Raw genomic sequence first — 17,921 nt, forward strand, 5'->3', positions numbered from 1 at the left:
CCAGAACAGTAGTCTGTTATAGAAGAGAGGACCAGAACAGTAGTCAGAACAGTAGTCTGTTATAGAAGAGAGGACCAGAACAGTAGTCTGTTATAGAAGAGAGGACCAGAACAGTAGTCTAATGTTATAGAAGAGAGGACCAGAACAGTAGTCTAATGTTATAGAAAGAGGACCAGAACAGTAGTCTAATGTTATAGAAGAGAGGACCAGAACAGTAGTCTGTTATAGAAGAGAGGACCAGAACAGTAGTCTGTTATAGAAAGAGGACCAGAACAGTAGTCTAATGTTATAGAAGAAGGACCAGAACAGTAGACCAGAACAGAACAGTAGTCTAATGTTATAGAAAGAGGACCAGAACAGTAGTCTGTTATAGAAGAGAGGACCAGAACAGTAGTCTAATGTTATAGAAGAGAGGACCAGAACAGTAGTCTAATGTTATAGAAGAGAGGACCAGAACAGTAGTCTGTTATAGAAGAGAGGACCAGAACAGTAGTCTAATGTTATAGAGAGAGGACCAGAACAGTAGTCTGTTATAGAAGAGAGGACCAGAACAGTAGTCTAATGTTATAGAAGAGAGGACCAGAACAGTAGTCTGTTATAGAAAGAGGACCAGAACAGTAGTCTGTTATAGAAGAGAGGACCAGAACAGTAGTCTGTTATAGAAGAGAGGAGCAGAACAGTAGTCTAATGTTATAGAAGAGGACCAGAACAGTAGTCTGTTATAGAAGAGAGGACCAGAACAGTAGTCTAATGGTATAGAAGAGAGGACCAGAACAGTAGTCTAATGTTATAGAAGAGAGGACCAGAACAGTAGTCTGTTATAGAAGAGAGGACCAGAACAGTAGTCTAATGTTATAGAAGAGAGGACCAGAACAGTAGTCTAATGTTATAGAAGAGGACCAGAACAGTAGTCTGTTATAGAAGAGAGGACCAGAACAGTAGTCTGTTATAGAAGAGAGGACCAGAACAGTAGTCTAATGTTATAGAAGAGAGGACCAGAACAGTAGTCTAATGTTATAGAAGAGAGGACCAGAACAGTAGTCTGTTATAGAAGAGAGGACCAGAACAGTAGTCTAATGTTATAGAAGAGAGGACCAGAACAGTAGTCTAATGTTATAGAAGAGAGGACCAGAACAGTAGTCTAATGTTATAGAAGAGAGGACCAGAACAGTAGTCTGTTATAGAAGAGAGGACCAGAACAGTAGTCTAATGTTATAGAAGAAGGACCAGAACAGTAGTCTAATGTTATAGAAGAGAGGACCAGAACAGTAGTCTAATGTTATAGAAGAGAGGACCAGAACAGTAGTCTAATGTTATAGAAAGAGGACCAGAACAGTAGTCTAATGTTATAGAAGAGAGGACCAGAACAGTAGTCTAATGTTATAGAAGAGAGGACCAGAACAGTAGTCTAATGTTATAGAAGAGAGGACCAGAACAGTAGTCTAATGTTATAGAAGAGAGGACCAGAACAGTAGTCTGTTATAGAAGAGAGGACCAGAACAGTAGTCTGTTATAGAAGAGAGGACCAGAACAGTAGTCTAATGTTATAGAAGAGAGGACCAGAACAGTAGTCTGTTATAGAAGAGAGGACCAGAACAGTAGTCTGTTATAGAAGAGAGGACCAGAACAGTAGTCTAATGTTATAGAAGAGGACCAGAACAGTAGTCTAATGGTATAGAAGAGAGGACCAGAACAGTAGTCTGTTATAGAAGAGAGGACCAGAACAGTAGTCTGTTATAGAAGAGAGGAGCAGAACAGTAGTCTAATGTTATAGAAGAGAGGACCAGAACAGTAGTCTAATGTTATAGAAGAGGACCAGAACAGTAGTCTGTTATAGAAGAGAGGACCAGAACAGTAGTCTAATGTTATAGAAGAGAGGACCAGAACAGTAGTCTAATGTTATAGAAGAGGACCAGAACAGTAGTCTGTTATAGAAGAGAGGACCAGAACAGTAGTCTAATGTTATAGAAGAGAGGACCAGAACAGTAGTCTGTTATAGAAGAGGACCAGAACAGTAGTCTAATGTTATAGAAGAGAGGACCAGAACAGTAGTCTGTTATTATAGAAGAGGACCAGAACAGTAGTCTAATGTTATAGAAGAGGACCAGAACAGTAGTCTGTTATAGAAGAGACCAGAACAGTAGTCTAATGTTATAGAAGAGAGGACCAGAACAGTAGTCTAATGTTATAGAAAGAGGACCAGAACAGTAGTCTAATGGTATAGAAGAGAGGACCAGAACAGTAGTCTGTTATAGAAGAGAGGACCAGAACAGTAGTCTGTTATAGAAGAGAGGACCAGAACAGTAGTCTGTTATAGAAGAGAGGACCAGAACAGTAGTCTAATCTCTTATAGAAGAGAGGACCAGAACAGTAGTCTAATGTTATAGAAGAGAGGACCAGAACAGTAGTCTAATGTTATAGAAGAGAGGACCAGAACAGTAGTCTGTTATAGAAGAGAGGACCAGAACAGTAGTCTAATGTTATAGAAGAGAGGACCAGAACAGTAGTCTAATGTTATAGAAGAGGACCAGAACAGTAGTCTAATGTTATAGAAGAGAGGACCAGAACAGTAGTCTAATGTTATAGAAGAGGACCAGAACAGTAGTCTGTTATAGAAGAGAGGACCAGAACAGTAGTCTAATGGTATAGAAGAGAGGACCAGAACAGTAGTCTAATGGTATAGAAGAGAGGACCAGAACAGTAGTCTAATGGTATAGAAGAGAGGACCAGAACAGTAGTCTGTTATAGAAGAGAGGACCAGAACAGTAGTCTGTTATAGAAGAGAGGACCAGAACAGTAGTCTGTTATAGAAGAGAGGACTAGAACAGTAGTCTAATGTTATAGAAGAGAGGACCAGAACAGTAGTCTGTTATAGAAGAGAGGACCAGAACAGTAGTCTGTTATAGAAGAGAGGACCAGAACAGTAGTCTGTTATAGAAGAGAGGACCAGAACAGTAGTCTGTTATAGAAGAGAGGACCAGAACAGTAGTCTAATGGTATAGAAGAGAGGACCAGAACAGTAGTCTAATGTTATAGAAGAGAGGACCAGAACAGTAGTCTAATGGTATAGAAGAGAGGACCAGAACAGTAGTCTAATGTTATAGAAGAGAGGACCAGAACAGTAGTCTGTTATAGAAGAGAGGACCAGAACAGTAGTCTGTTATAGAAGAGAGGACCAGAACAGTAGTCTAATGTTATAGAAGAGAGGACCAGAACAGTAGTCTAATGTTATAGAAGAGAGGACCAGAACAGTAGTCTGTTATAGAAGAGAGGACCAGAACAGTAGTCTGTTATAGAAGAGAGGACCAGAACAGTAGTCTAATGTTATAGAAGAGAGGACCAGAACAGTAGTCTAATGGTATAGAAGAGAGGACCAGAACAGTAGTCTGTTATAGAAGAGAGGACCAGAACAGTAGTCTGTTATAGAAGAGAGGACCAGAACAGTAGTCTAATGTTATAGAAGAGAGGACCAGAACAGTAGTCTGTTATAGAAGAGAGGACCAGAACAGTAGTCTGTTATAGAAGAGAGGACCAGAACAGTAGTCTAATGTTATAGAAGAGGACCAGAACAGTAGTCTAATGGTATAGAAGAGAGGACCAGAACAGTAGTATGTTATAGAAGAGAGGACCAGAACAGTAGTCTGTTATAGAAGAGAGGAGCAGAACAGTAGTCTAATGTTATAGAAGAGAGGACCAGAACAGTAGTCTAATGTTATAGAAGAGGACCAGAACAGTAGTCTGTTATAGAAGAGAGGACCAGAACAGTAGTCTAATGTTATAGAAGAGAGGACCAGAACAGTAGTCTGTTATAGAAGAGAGGACCAGAACAGTAGTCTAATGTTATAGAAGAGGACCAGAACAGTAGTCTGTTATAGAAGAGAGGAGCAGAACAGTAGTCTAATGTTATAGAAGAGGACCAGAACAGTAGTCTGTTATAGAAGAGGACCAGAACAGTAGTCTGTTATAGAAGAGAGGAGCAGAACAGTAGTCTAATGTTATAGAAGAGAGGACCAGAACAGTAGTCTAATGTTATAGAAGAGGACCAGAACAGTAGTCTGTTATAGAAGAGAGGACCAGAACAGTAGTCTAATGTTATAGAAGAGAGGACCAGAACAGTAGTCTGTTATAGAAGAGAGGACCAGAACAGTAGTCTAATGTTATAGAAGAGGACCAGAACAGTAGTCTGTTATAGAAGAGAGGAGCAGAACAGTAGTCTAATGTTATAGAAGAGGACCAGAACAATAGTCTGTTATAGAAGAGGACCAGAACAGTAGTCTGTTATAGAAGAGAGGAGCAGAACAGTAGTCTAATGTTATAGAAGAGAGGACCAGAACAGTAGTCTGTTATAGAAGAGAGGAGCAGAACAGTAGTCTAATGTTATAGAAGAGAGGACCAGAACAGTAGTCTAATGTTATAGAAGAGGACCAGAACAGTAGTCTGTTATAGAAGAGAGGACCAGAACAGTAGTCTGTTATAGAAGAGAGGACCAGAACAGTAGTCTGTTATAGAAGAGAGGACCAGAACAGTAGTCTAATGTTATAGAAGAGAGGACCAGAACAGTAGTCTGTTATAGAAGAGAGGACCAGAACAGTAGTCTAATGTTATAGAAGAGGACCAGAACAGTAGTCTGTTATAGAAGAGAGGAGCAGAACAGTAGTCTAATGTTATAGAAGAGAGGACCAGAACAGTAGTCTGTTATAGAAGAGAGGACCAGAACAGTAGTCTGTTATAGAAGAGAGGAGCAGAACAGTAGTCTGTTATAGAAGAGAGGAGCAGAACAGTAGTCTAATGTTATAGAAGAGGACCAGAACAGTAGTCTAATGTTATAGAAGAGAGGACCAGAACAGTAGTCTGTTATAGAAGAGAGGAGCAGAACAGTAGTCTAATGTTATAGAAGAGGACCAGAACAGTAGTCTAATGTTATAGAAGAGAGGACCAGAACAGTAGTCTGTTATAGAAGAGAGGAGCAGAACAGTAGTCTAATGTTATAGAAGAGGACCAGAACAGTAGTCTGTTATAGAAGAGAGGACCAGAACAGTAGTCTAATGTTATAGAAGAGAGGACCAGAACAGTAGTCTGTTATAGAAGAGAGGAGCAGAACAGTAGTCTAATGTTATAGAAGAGGACCAGAACAGTAGTCTGTTATAGAAGAGAGGACCAGAACAGTAGTCTAATCTCTTATAGAAGAGAGGACCAGAACAGTAGTCTAATGTTATAGAAGAGAGGACCAGAACAGTAGTCTAATGTTATAGAAGAGAGGACCAGAACAGTAGTCTAATCTCTTATAGAAGAGAGGACCAGAACAGTAGTCTAATGTTATAGAAGAGAGGACCAGAACAGTAGTCTAATGTTATAGAAGAGAGGACCAGAACAGTAGTCTAATGTTATAGAAGAGAGGACCAGAACAGTAGTCTAATGTTATAGAAGAGAGGACCAGAACAGTAGTCTAATGTTATAGAAGAGAGGACCAGAACAGTAGTCTGTTATAGAAGAGAGGACCAGAACAGTAGTCTGTTATAGAAGAGAGGACCAGAACAGTAGTCTAATGTTATAGAAGAGAGGACCAGAACAGTAGTCTAATGTTATAGAAGAGAGGACCAGAACAGTAGTCTGTTATAGAAGAGAGGACCAGAACAGTAGTCTGTTATAGAAGAGAGGCCCAGAACAGTAGTCTGTTATAGAAGAGAGGACCAGAACAGTAGTCTGTTATAGAAGAGAGGCCCAGAACAGTAATGTTTGGGAAAGATTAGGTGAAGTGTTAAAAGAGGCTGATAGCAGTGTGGTGTTGTGTGTGATGATTGTGAGGCGCTATACACATTTTGACTGAGGAACAGGAGTGGAGCAATAGTTTCTTCAGTCTTCGAGGGCAACATATAATGACAGTAGACAGTAGGGGTTTCTTCAGTCTTCCGGGGCAACATATAATGACAGTAGAGAAGCTGTATGTGTCTAATTAGAGACAAGCTGACTAACAAATAGTTAACCAAAAGGTTGCATATTATAAGCAGAAACAAATCTGATCTGGATCAGGTAGAAAACTCCTGCACTCCATGTCAACAAATCAGTCATCTGGATCAGGTAGAAAACTCCTGCACTCCATGTCAACAAATCAGTCATCTGGATCAGGTAGAAAACTCCTGCACTCCATGTCAACAAATCAGTCATCCTCCTCTGACTGATGTTTACAGAACATTTTCTATATTAGAAGTTCGGGCCTCAGATTTGTACTTTATCACATACAGTCGGGCGGTTGGACAAACAGCTGACCCACGCACCTTTAGTGTGAGAGACAGGGGGAGAAGGGGAAAAGAGAGAGAGGAAGAGAAAGAGAGAGAGAGGCAGAGAAAGAGAGAGAGAGAGGTAGGCAAAGAGAGAGAGGGAAGTAGAGAAAGAGAGAGAGGGAGGTAGAGAAAGAGAGAGAAAGAGGTAGGGGAAGATATTTCTATATTAGAAGTTCGGGCCTCAGATTATTACAGGCAGGTGACTTGCAGATGGGTTATTAGCAAACAAACACCCGTTCACCATGAGCACACGACACTTACCTGACAGTGTGTGCGTGTGTGTGTGTGTGTGTGTGTGTGTGTGTGTGTGTGTGTGTGTGTGTGTGTGTGTGTGTGTGTGTGTGTGTGTGTGTGTGTGTGTGTGTGTGTGTGTGTGTGTGTGTGTGTGTGTGTGTGTGTGTGTGTGTGTGTGTGTGTGTGTGTGTGTGTGTGTGTGTGTGAGAGAGAGAGAGAATGTAAGCAAGGCTCTTCAAGGAACATGTATGTAAGTGAGAGAGATGTCTGAGCACACCTGAATACAGCCTCACTTTAAAACAAGACAGACAGCCTTAACAAACCAATCCACACACACGGAAGCACGTGACTCAATGCTCACACACACACAGTTCATAGTATCCCATCTTACCTTGGGTAGCGATGTAATGGTTCGGCCTGTGATAGCCCTGAAAAAACACAGACGTCAGAGAGAATATTAGAATGCCAAGAGGTTCTCGTCGTCATTCGTTCAGAAGCGGTGACACGTTTGTCAAGAGTCCTGTTGTTGTTCTGTCAATATAAAGAGATCAACCTAAAATACAGATGAGACGAACACAAGACACACACACACACACACACACACACACACACACACACACACACACACACACACACACACACACACACACACACACACACACACACACACACACACACACACACACACACACACACACACACACACACACACACACACACACACACACACACACACACACACACACACACACACACACACACACACACACACACACACTAAAGCACGAACACACAACCACTCCACCAAACATCTATCTAGATAACAAGCTTCCAAAGTGTTGATGATCCCCAGATAAACTACACTGATCTCCACAATAGAGCTGCTAGTCCCGGGGATTACGTTAATCTAAAATAATCCCTGAAATGTTATTTGTCCCTCCGGAGAGACAACAGGAAACAAAACATTAAGACTTAAATACTTATCTTTCTCTCTCTCTCATCCCTTCTTTCCTCTCATCAACTGTACCTAGTCCTGATTGTCTTCTCCCTCTCCCTCCCTCTTCCCTCTCTTCTCTCTCCTCCCTCCTCCCCTCCCTCCCTCCCTCCTCCCTCCCTCTTCTCCCTCTCCCCTCCTCTCCCCTCCCTCTTCTCCCTCTCCCTCACTCTCCCCTCCCTCTCCCCTCCCTCTCTCCTCCCTGTTCCCTCTTCTCCCTCTCCCCTCCCTCTTCTCCCTCCCTCCTCCCTCTTCTCCCTCTCCCCTCCCTCTTCTCCCTCTCCCCTCCCTCTTCTCCCTCTCCCCTCCCTCTTCTCCCTCTCTCCTCCCTCTTCTCCTCTCCCCTCCCTCTCCCCCTCTCCCCTCCCTCTCCTCCCTCTCCCCTCCCTCTCCTCCCTCTCTCCTCCCTCTCCCCTCCTTCTTCTCCCTCTCTCCTCCCTCCCTCCTCCCTCCTCCCTCTTCCCTCCCTCTTTCCTCTCTCTTCCCTCTCTCCTGCTTATTCTCTCCCTCTTCCCTACCTCTTTCCTACCTCCTCCCTCTCTACTCCCTCCTCCCTCTCTCCTCCCTCTTCCCTTCCTCCTCCCTCTTCCCTACCTACTCCCTCTTTCCTCTCTCCCCCTCTTCCCTCTCTCCCCCTCTTCCCTTTCTCCTCCGTCTTACCTCTCTCCTCCCTCTCGCTCTCTCCTCCCTCTCTCTTCTCTCTCTTTACCTCTCTCTTCTCCCTCTCTCCCCTCGCTCTTCTCCATCTCTCTTCTCTCTCTTCCCTCTCCTCTCTCTCTCTTCCCTCTCTCTTCTCTCTCTTCTCTCTCCTCCCTCTTCTCCATCTCTCTTCTCTCCCTCCTCCCTCTCTCCTCCCTCTTCCCTACCTCTTCCCTACCTCCTCCCTCTTCCCTCTCTACCCCTCTTCCCTCTCTCCCCCGTCTTACCTCTCTCCTCCTTCTTTTCTCCCTCTTCCCTCTCTCCTCCCTCTTCCCTCTCTCCTCCCTCTCTTCTCCCTCTTCCCTCTCTCCTCCCTCTTCCCTCTCTCCTCCGTCTTACCCCTCTCCTCCCTCTCTTCTCCCTCTTCCCTCTCTCCTCCCTCTTCCCTCTCTCCCCCTCTTCCCTCTCTCCTCCCTCTCTTCTCCCTCTTCCCTACCTCCTACCTCTTCCCTCTCTCCCCCCTCTTCCCTCTCTCCTCCGTCTTACCTCTCTCCTCCCTCTCTCCTCCCTCTATCCCCCTCTTCCCTCTCTCCCCCTCTTCCCTCTCTTCTCCCTCTTCCCTCCCTCTTCCCTCTCTCCCCCTCTTCCCTCTCTCCTCCCTCTCTTCTCCCTCTTCCCTACCTCCTACCTCTTCCCTCTCTCCCCCTCTTCCCTCTCTCCTCCGTCTTACCCCTCTCCTCCCTCTCTTCTCCCTCTTCCCTCTCTCCTCCCTCTTCCCTCTCTCTCCCTCTTCCCTCTCTCCTCCCTCTCTTCTCCCTCTTCCCTACCTCCTACCTCTTCCTCTCTCCCCCTCTTCCCTCTCTCCTCCGTCTTACCTCTCTCCTCCCTCTCTCCCCCCTCTTCCCTCTCTCCCCCCTCTTCCCTCTCTCCTCCGTCTTACCTCTCTCCTCCCTCTCCCCTCTCTCCTCCCTCTCTCTTCTCTCTCTTAGCTCTCTCTTCTCCCTCTCTCCTCTCTCTCTCTTCCCTCTCTCTTCTCTCTCTTCTCTCTCCTCCCTCTTCTCCCTCTTCTCCATCTCTCTTCTCTCCCTCCTCCCTCTCTCCTCCCTCTTCCCTACCTCTTCCCTACCTCCTCCCTCTTCCCTACCACGTCCCTCTTCCCTCTCTCCCCCCTCTTCCCTCTCTCCCCCCTCTTCCCTCTTTCCTCCGTCTTACCTCTCTCCTCCCTCTCCCCTCTCTTCTCTCTCTCTCTTCTCTCTCTGTATCTCTCTCTGTCTCTCTCTCTCTTCCCTCTCTCTTCTCTCTCCTCCCTCTCCCCTCTCTTCTCTCTCTCTCTTCTCTCTCTGTATCTCTCTCTGTCTCTCTCTCTCCTCCCTCTCTCTCTCTTCCTTCTCTCTTCTCTCTCCTCCCTCTCTCTCTTCCCTCTCTATTCACCCTCTTCTCTCTCTTCCCTCTCTCTTCACCCTCTTCTCTCTCTCTTCTCTCTCTTCCCTCTCTCTCTTCCCTCTCTCTTCACCCTCTCTCTTCTCTCTCCTCCCTCTCTCTCTTCTCTCTCTTCACCCTCTTCCCTCTCTCTTCAGCTCCTGAAGCTCCTGATTGGCCATCCCCCCCACACCCCCCATAATAAAACAAATTGATTAATGTGAACGTGGAAAGTTATAGGAATCATTTTTAAGACTGGAAGAGCCAAAATCAGGTAATGTGTGTGTGTGTGTGTGTGTGTGTGTGTGTGTGTGTGTGTGTGTGTGTGTGTGTGTGTGTGTGTGTGTGTGTGTGTGTGTGTGTGTGTGTGTGTGTGTGTGTGTGTGTGTGTGTGTGTGTGTGTGTGTGTGTGTGTGTGCGTGTGTGTGTACGTGTGTGATTGCATGTCCACACATGAGGGTTTTTCTATCCACTCCTGCTTAGCCTCGTGATTTATTCATATCTTCCTGAATGCTAAGCACTGGCATATTAACCCAAGTGGAGATGTTCAGAGGAGTTGATTAGGCAGGACAGGAGACGGGGGAGAAAGGCTTTCAGAGAGCACAAACATACATTCATATATATTTTTCTGATAATGGCCCACTAGCTGATATTGTGAGTCTCTACGCACACACACACACACACACACACACACACACACACACACACACACACACACACACACACACACACACACACACACACACACACACACACACACACACACACACACACACACACACACACACACACACACACACACACACACACAGAAACTCTTCTCTGCAGTACTCTCCTGTCCTCGTAATGGACATGAACTGAATGCTGTTGGAGAGGTAAATCATTTAACACACTGCGTTGCCCGCCTTTATGCATTATCAATTTACACTTAGAAATGTCAGGGTGTTGTGTGAGAGTGAGCACCTATAGCATTATGAATTTACGCCTGATCTCGTGAGGGGAAAACCACTTAAGGAGTCAGGTGGTTAGATCGGGCATTCAGCTTCAAGAAGCCACTAATACATCATGTCTCACTTCAGACACTTACTATTGTCAGGGAACGGTTTTCTCGACAGGAACCTCAACGTAGCCTTTTCTCAGACAACTGTCTTGATAGTGGAAAACGGCTTTGCTTCAGTCAGTTAACTATGTCCTGTCATTACTCCCTAAGATGTGTCATAGGTTAACTACTCTCTATGATGTGTCATAGGTTCACTATGTCCTGTCATTACTCCCTATGATGTGTCATAGGTTAACTATGTCCTGTCATTACTCCCTATGATGTGTCATAGGTTAACTATGTCCTGTCATTACTCCCTAAGATGTGTCATAGGTTAACTACTCTCTATGATGTGTCATAGGTTAACTATGTCCTGTCATTACTCCCTATGATGTGTCATAGGTTAACTACTCTCTATGATGTGTCATAGGTTAACTATGTCCTGTCATTACCCCCTATGATGTGTCATAGGTTAACTATGTCCTGTCATTACTCCCTAAGATGTGTCATAGGTTCACTACTCCCTATGATGTGTCATAGGTTCACTACTCTCTATGATGTGTCATAGGTTAACTATGTCCTGTCATTACCCCCTATGATGTGTCATAGGTTAACTATGTCCTGGCATTACCCCCTACTCCCTATGATGTGTCATAGGTTCACTACTCCCTATGATGTGTCATAGAGTTAACTATACCCTGTCATTACCCCCTACTCTCTATGATGTGTCATAGGTTCACTACTCCCTATGATGTGTCATAGGTTCACTACTCCTATGATGTAGGTTAACTATGTCCTGTCATTACCCCCTACTCTCTATGATGTGTCATAGGTTCACTACTCCCTATGATGTGTCATAGGTTCACTACTCCCTATGATGTGTCATAGGTTAACTATGTCCTGTCATTACCCCCTACTCCCTATGATGTGTCATAGGTTAACTACTCTCTATGATGTGTCATAGGTTAACTACTCTCTATGATGTGTCATAGGTTAACTATGTCCTGTCATTACTCCCTATGATGTGTCATAGCAGTTCACTATGTCCTGTCATTACTATCTACATAGCGGTTCACTATGTCCTGTCATTCTATCTACATAGCGGTTCACTATGTCCTGTTATTACTCCCTATGATGTGTCATAGCGGTTCACTATGTCCTGTCATTACTATCTACATAGCAGTTCACTATGTCCTGTCATAGGTTCACTATGTCCTGTCTACTCCCTGATGTGTCATAGGTTCACTATGTCCTGTCATTACTCCCTATGATGTGTCATAGCGGTTCACTATGTCCTGTCATTACTATCTACATAGCGGTTCACTATGTCCTGTCATTACTATAGCGGTTCACTATGTCCTGTCATTACTCCCTATGATGTGTCATAGCGGTTCACTATGTCCTGTCATTACTATTCATAGCGGTTCACTATGTCCTGTCATTACTATCTACATAGCGGTTCACTATGTCCTGTCATTACTCCCTATGATGTGTCATTACTCCCTATGATGTGTCATAGCGGTTCACTATGTCCTGTCATTATCTACATAGCGGTTCACTATGTCCTGTCATTACGCCCTATGATGTGTCATAGCGGTTCACTGTGTCTACATAGCGGTTCACTATGTCCTGTCATTACTATCTACATAGCGGTTCACTATGTCCTGTCATTACTATCTACATAGCGGTTCACTATGTCCTGTCATTACTCCCTATGATGTGTCATAGCGGTTCACTATGTCCTGTCATTACTATCTACATAGCACTATGTCCTGTCATTACTATCTACATAGCGGTTCACTATGTCCTATGATGTGTCAGCGGTTCACTATGTCCTGTCATTACTCCCTATGATGTGTCATAGCGGTTCACTATGTCCTGTCATTACTATCTGTCTAGCGGTTCACTATGTCCTGTCATTACTTTGTTCTACATAGCGGTTCACTATGTCCTGTCATTTGTTACATGCGGTTCACTATGTCCTGTCATTACTATCTATGATGGTTGCATAGCGGTTCACTATGTCCTGTCATTACTTATGATGTGTCATACGGTTCACTATGTCCTGTCATTACTATCTACATAGCGGTTCACTATGCCTGTCATTACTATCTACTAGCGGTTCACTATGTCCTGTTATTACTATCCACATAGTGTTCACTATGTCCTGTTATTCCTATCTACATAACGGTTCACTATGTCCTGGATATGATGTGTCATAATGGTAACTATGTCCTGTTTACTATCTACATAATCACTATGTCCTGTCATAAATCTAGTTTCATAATCACTATGTCCTGTCATTACTATCTATTTGTGTCATAGCGGTTCACTATGTCCTGTCATAACCTGATTGTCATTCATAGCGGTTCACTATGTCCTGTCGCCATAGCGGTTCACTAGTCATTACTCCCTATGATGTTCATAAAGCGGTTCACTATGTCTTGTCATTACTCCCTATGATGTGTAGCGGATAATTGTCATAAATGTCCTGTCATTATGACGCCCTGTTGTCAAGCTCACTATGTCCTGTCATTACTCCCTCCATAAATACGACTTTACATAAAGGCAGTGTGTGTCTCTCTAAGAGCTATGTTAAAATGCTGTTCACTCCCCCTACATAGCGGTTCACTATGTCCTCATTCGCTCTCCCCTCCTGCTCTATGATGTGTCCTCTCGTCCTGTCCTATCTCATAGCAGTTCACTATGTCCCCTATCTCGCTCCCCTGTCATTACTCCCCTGTCCTGCTCTATGTCCTGTCATTACTATCTACGCTCTCACCCTCGCTCCCCTCTAGCTCCCCTCCCTCGCTCACCCTGTCATTACTATCTACATAGGCTCCTGTCTCTCCCCTGTGTCTCCCCTCTGCTCTACATAGCCCTCCGCTCCCCTATCTCGCTCCCTCTCGCTCTGTCATTACTCCCCCTCGCTTCCCTCGCTCCCCTCGCTCGCTCTGCCGATCCCGACTCCTCTCAGCTCGCTCCCCTCGCTCCCCTCTGTTAAACGCTCCCATCCCTCTCGCTCCCCTCTCGCTCCCCCTCGCTCTCCCCCTCGCTCCCCCTCTCGCTCCCCCTCGCTCCCCCTCGCCTCCCCTCGCTCCCCCTCGCTCTCCCCCTCTCCCCTCGCTCTCCGCCCCTCTCGCTCCCCTCGCTCCCCCTCGCTCCCCCTCGCTCCCCTCTCGCTCCCTCCCTCTCGCCCTCTCCTCCTCGCCCCTCTCGCTCCCCTCGCTCCCCTCGCTCCCCCTCCCTCCCCTCTCGCCCCCTCTCGCCCCCTCTCGCTCCCCTCTCTCTCCCTCTCCTCCCCTCTCGCTCCCTCCCTCGCCCCCTCCCTCTCTCCACTCTCGCTCGCTCCCCCCTCTCCCCCCCCTCTCTCTCCCCTCTCGCTCTCCTCTCGCCCCCCCTCTCTCCCCCTCGCTCTCGCTCCCGCCCCCTCTCTCTCCACTCTCGCTCCCCTCTCGCCCCCCCTCTCTCTCCCCTCTCGCTCTCCTCTCGTCTCCCCTCTCGCTGCATGTGTGTGTGTGTGTGTGTGTGTGTGTGTGTGTGTGTGTGTGTGTGTGTGTGTGTGTGTGTGTGTGTGTGTGTGTGTGTGTGTGTGTGTGTGTGTGTGTGTGTGTGTGTGTGTGTGGCTGGCTGGTGCGTGTACTTACATCAACGTAATTTGCATTAATGTAATCAGAGTTCTGCTCTCCCTCCAGGGGCTGAAGTCTGACTCGGGAGTGATCATCTGGAAGACAGGAGGAAGAGAGAGAGGGAGAGGACAGGAGGGAGGAGAGGAGAGGAGGACAGGAGGGAGGAGAAGGAGAGGAGAGGGAGAGGAGAGGACAGGGGGAAGAGATGGAGGAGAGAACAGGAGGAAGAGATGGAGGAGAGGACAGGGAGGGAAGAGGAGGAGAGGACAGGAGGGAAGAGAGAGAGGGAGAGGAGAGGACAGGGAGAAGAGGAGGAGGAGAGGGGAGGAGGAAGAGAGGGGAGAGGACAGGGGTAGAGAGCAGGAGAGGACAAGGGGTAGAGAGGAGGCGAAAGAAGAGGACAAGGGGTAGTGGAGAGGGAGGAGGGAGAGGACAGGAGGAAGAGAGGAGGAGAGGACAAGGGGTAGAGAGGAGGAGAGGACAAGGGGTAGAGGAGGAGAGGAGAGGACAGGGGGAAGAGGAGGAGAGGACAAGGGGTAGAGAGGAGGAGAGGACAAGGGGTATAGAGGAGGAGAGGACAAGGGGTAGAGAGGAGGAGAGGACAGGAGGAAGAGAGGAGGAGAGGAGAGGAGGAAGAGAGGGGAGAGGACAGGGGGTAGAGAGGAGGAGAGGACAAGGTGTAGAGAGGAGGAGAGGACAGGGGGTAGAGAGGAGGAGAGGAGGAAGAGAGGGGGAGAGGACAGGGGGTAGAGAGGAGGAGAGGACAAGGGGTAGAGAGGGAGGAGAGGACAGGGGGTAGAGAGGAGGAGAGGAGAGGAGGAAGAGAGGGGAGAGGACAGGGGTTAGAGAGGAGGAGAGGACAATGGGTAGAGAGGAGGAGAGAGAGGAGGAGAGGACAGGGGGTAGAGAGGAGGAGAGGAGGAGAGGACAGGGGGTAGAGAGGAGGAGAGGAGAGGAGGAGAGGACAGGGGGTAGAGAGAGGAGGAGAGGACAGGGGGAAGAGAGGAGGAGAGGAGAGGAGGAAGAGAGGAGGAGAGGACAAGGGGTAGAGAGGAGGAGAGGACAGGGGGAAGAGAGGAGGAGAGGAGAGGAGGAAGAGGGGAGGAGAGGACAGGGGGTAGAGAGGAGGAGAGGACAGGGGGTAGAGAGGAGGGAGAGGAAAGGAGAGGAGGAGAGGACAGGGGTTAGAGAGGAGGAAAGGAGAGGAGGAGAGGACAGGGGGTAGAGAGGAGGGGAGGACAGGGGGTAGAGAGGAGGAGAGGACAGGGGGTAGAGAGGGAGGAGAGGACAGGAGGAAGAGAGAGGAGGAGAGGAGAGGAGGAAGAGAGGGGGAAGAGAGGAGGAGAGGACAGGGGGAAGAGAGGAGGAGAGGACAGGGGGAAGAGAGGAGGAGAGGACAGGAGGAAGAGAGGAGGAGAGGAGAGGAGGAAGAGAGGGGAGAGGACAGGGGGGTAGAGAGGAGGAGAGGACAATGGGTAGAGAGGAGGAGAGGAGAGGAGGAGAGGACAGGGGGTAGAGAGGAGGAGAGGGAGAGGAGGAGAGGACAGGGGGTAGAGAGGAGGAGGGAGAGGAGGAGAGGACAGGGGGTAGAGAGGAGGAGAGGAGAGGAGGAAGAGAGGAGGAGAGGACAAGGGGTAGAGAGGAGGAGAGGAGAGGAGGAAGAGAAGAAGAGAGGACAGGGGGTAGAGAGGAGGAGAGGAGAGGAGGAAGAGAGGAAGAGAAGACAGGGGGTAGAGAGGAGGGAGAGGACAGGGGGTAGAGAGGAGGAGAGGACAGGGGGTAGAGAGGAGGAGAGGACAGGGGGAAGAGAGGAGGAGAGGACAGGGGGAAGAGAGGAGGAGAGGACAGGGGGAAGAGAGGAGGAGAGGACAAGGGGTAGAGAGGAGGAGAGGACAAGGGGGTAGAGAGGAGGAGAGGACAAGGGGTAGAGAGGAGGAGAGGACAGGGGGTAGAGAGGAGGAGAGGACAAGGGGTAGAGAGGAGGAGAGGACAAGGGGTAGAGAGGAGGAGAGGACAGGGGGTAGAGAGGAGGAGAGGACAAGGGGTAGAGAGGAGGAGAGGACAGGGGGTAGAGAGGAGGAGAGGACAGGGGGAAGAGAGGAGGAGAGGACAGGGGGTAGAGTGGAGGAGAGGAGAGGAGGTAGAGAGGAGGAGAGGACAGGGGAAGAGAGAGGAGGAGAGGACAGGAGGAAGAGAGGAGGAGAGGAGAGGAGGAAGAGGGGAGAAGAGGACAGGGGGAAGAGAGGAGGAGAGGACAGGGGGTAGAGTGGAGGAGAGGAGGTAGAGAGGGAGGAGATGACAGGGGGTAGAGGAGGAGGAGAGGACAGGGGGTAGAGTGGAGGAGAGTAGGAGAGGAGGTAGAGAGGAGGAGAGGACAGGGGGAAGAGAGGAGGAGAGGACAGGGGGTAGAGTGGAGGAGAGGAGAGGAGGTAGAGAGGAGGAGAGGACAGGAGGAAGAGAGGAGGAGAGGAGAGGAGGAAGAGGGGAGGAGAGGACAGGGGGATAGAGAGGAGGAAGAGGGGAGGAGAGGACAGGGGGTAGAGAGGAGGGAGAGGAGGTAGAGAGGAGGAGAGGAGGAGAGGAGGTAGAGAGGAGGAGAGGACAGGGGGAAGAGAGGAGGAGAGGACAGGGGGTAGAGTGGAGGAGAGGAGAGGAGGTAGAGAGGAGGAGAGGACAGGAGGAAGAGAGGAGGAGAGGAGAGGAGGAAGAGGGGAGGAGAGGACAGGGGGTAGAGAGGAGGAAGAGGGGAGGAGAGGACAGGGGGAAGAGAGGAGGAGAGGACAGGGGGAAGAGAAGAAGCATCATTACAGCCCCACAGCAGGGATGAAGCGGTAACCAATGAAAGCTCAAATACATACAGGCCTTATCAAAATACAAGGGATATTATGTTGACACTTTTTGACCCACATCGTGTATTTTTATTGGCATGAACCTCGACTTCACTCTGTTGACTGATAATAGCAGAGTCAAGCCGAGGCCTTCCACAGACAGAGAAATTAGAATGACACATATAATATAGATTCATATTGATCAGAGAGGAGATAGAGAAATCAGTCTATATAATATAGATTAATATTGATCAGAGAAATCAGTCTATATAATATAGATTAATATTGATCAGAGAAATCAGTCTATATAATATAGATTAATATTGATCAGAGAAATCAGTCTATATAATATAGATTCATTTTGAACAGTGAAATCAGTCTATATAATATAGATTCATTTTGAACAGTGAAATCAGTCTATATAATATAGATTCATTTTGAACAGTGAAATCAGTCTATATAATATAGATTCATTTTGAACAGTGAAATCAGTCTATATAATATAGATTAATATTGATCAGAGAAATCAGTCTATATAATATAGATTAATATTGATCAGAGAGGAGATAGAGAAATCAGTCTATATAATATAGATTCATATTGATCAGAGAAATCAATCTATATAATATAGATTAATATTGAACAGAGAAATCAGTCTATATAATATAGATTCATATTGATCCGAGAGGAGATAGATATTTATTTGATCATTATTGATTGATTGATATCAGTCTATACACACATGCAATGATGTTCCCATATCGGTTCTTCATGCGGTTCTCATCTTTCTTAGCAGAGTCCCACGGAGCGGACTGTCCCTCAAAGAAGCTCTGAAGGGAGGGAGAGAATAACAGAGGA

At 47.1% G+C, this 17,921-nt stretch overlaps 1 long non-coding RNA gene across 1 annotated transcript; it reads right to left on the reverse strand.

Moving 5' to 3' along the window:
• Positions 1-6,892: 6,892 nt before the first annotated feature.
• On the reverse strand, positions 6,893-17,916 carry LOC124026851. The gene is made up of 3 exons (XR_006837309.1): positions 17,806-17,916; positions 14,254-14,330; positions 6,893-6,943 (listed from the first exon to the last, which is right to left on the reverse strand). It is a non-coding gene; the product is annotated as an uncharacterized LOC124026851 (long non-coding RNA).
• Positions 17,917-17,921: the final 5 nt, after the last annotated feature.

This window comes from Oncorhynchus gorbuscha, unplaced genomic scaffold (genome assembly GCF_021184085.1).
Source record: "Oncorhynchus gorbuscha isolate QuinsamMale2020 ecotype Even-year unplaced genomic scaffold, OgorEven_v1.0 Un_scaffold_2833, whole genome shotgun sequence".
Classification (NCBI taxonomy): Eukaryota; Metazoa; Chordata; class Actinopteri; order Salmoniformes; family Salmonidae; genus Oncorhynchus; species Oncorhynchus gorbuscha.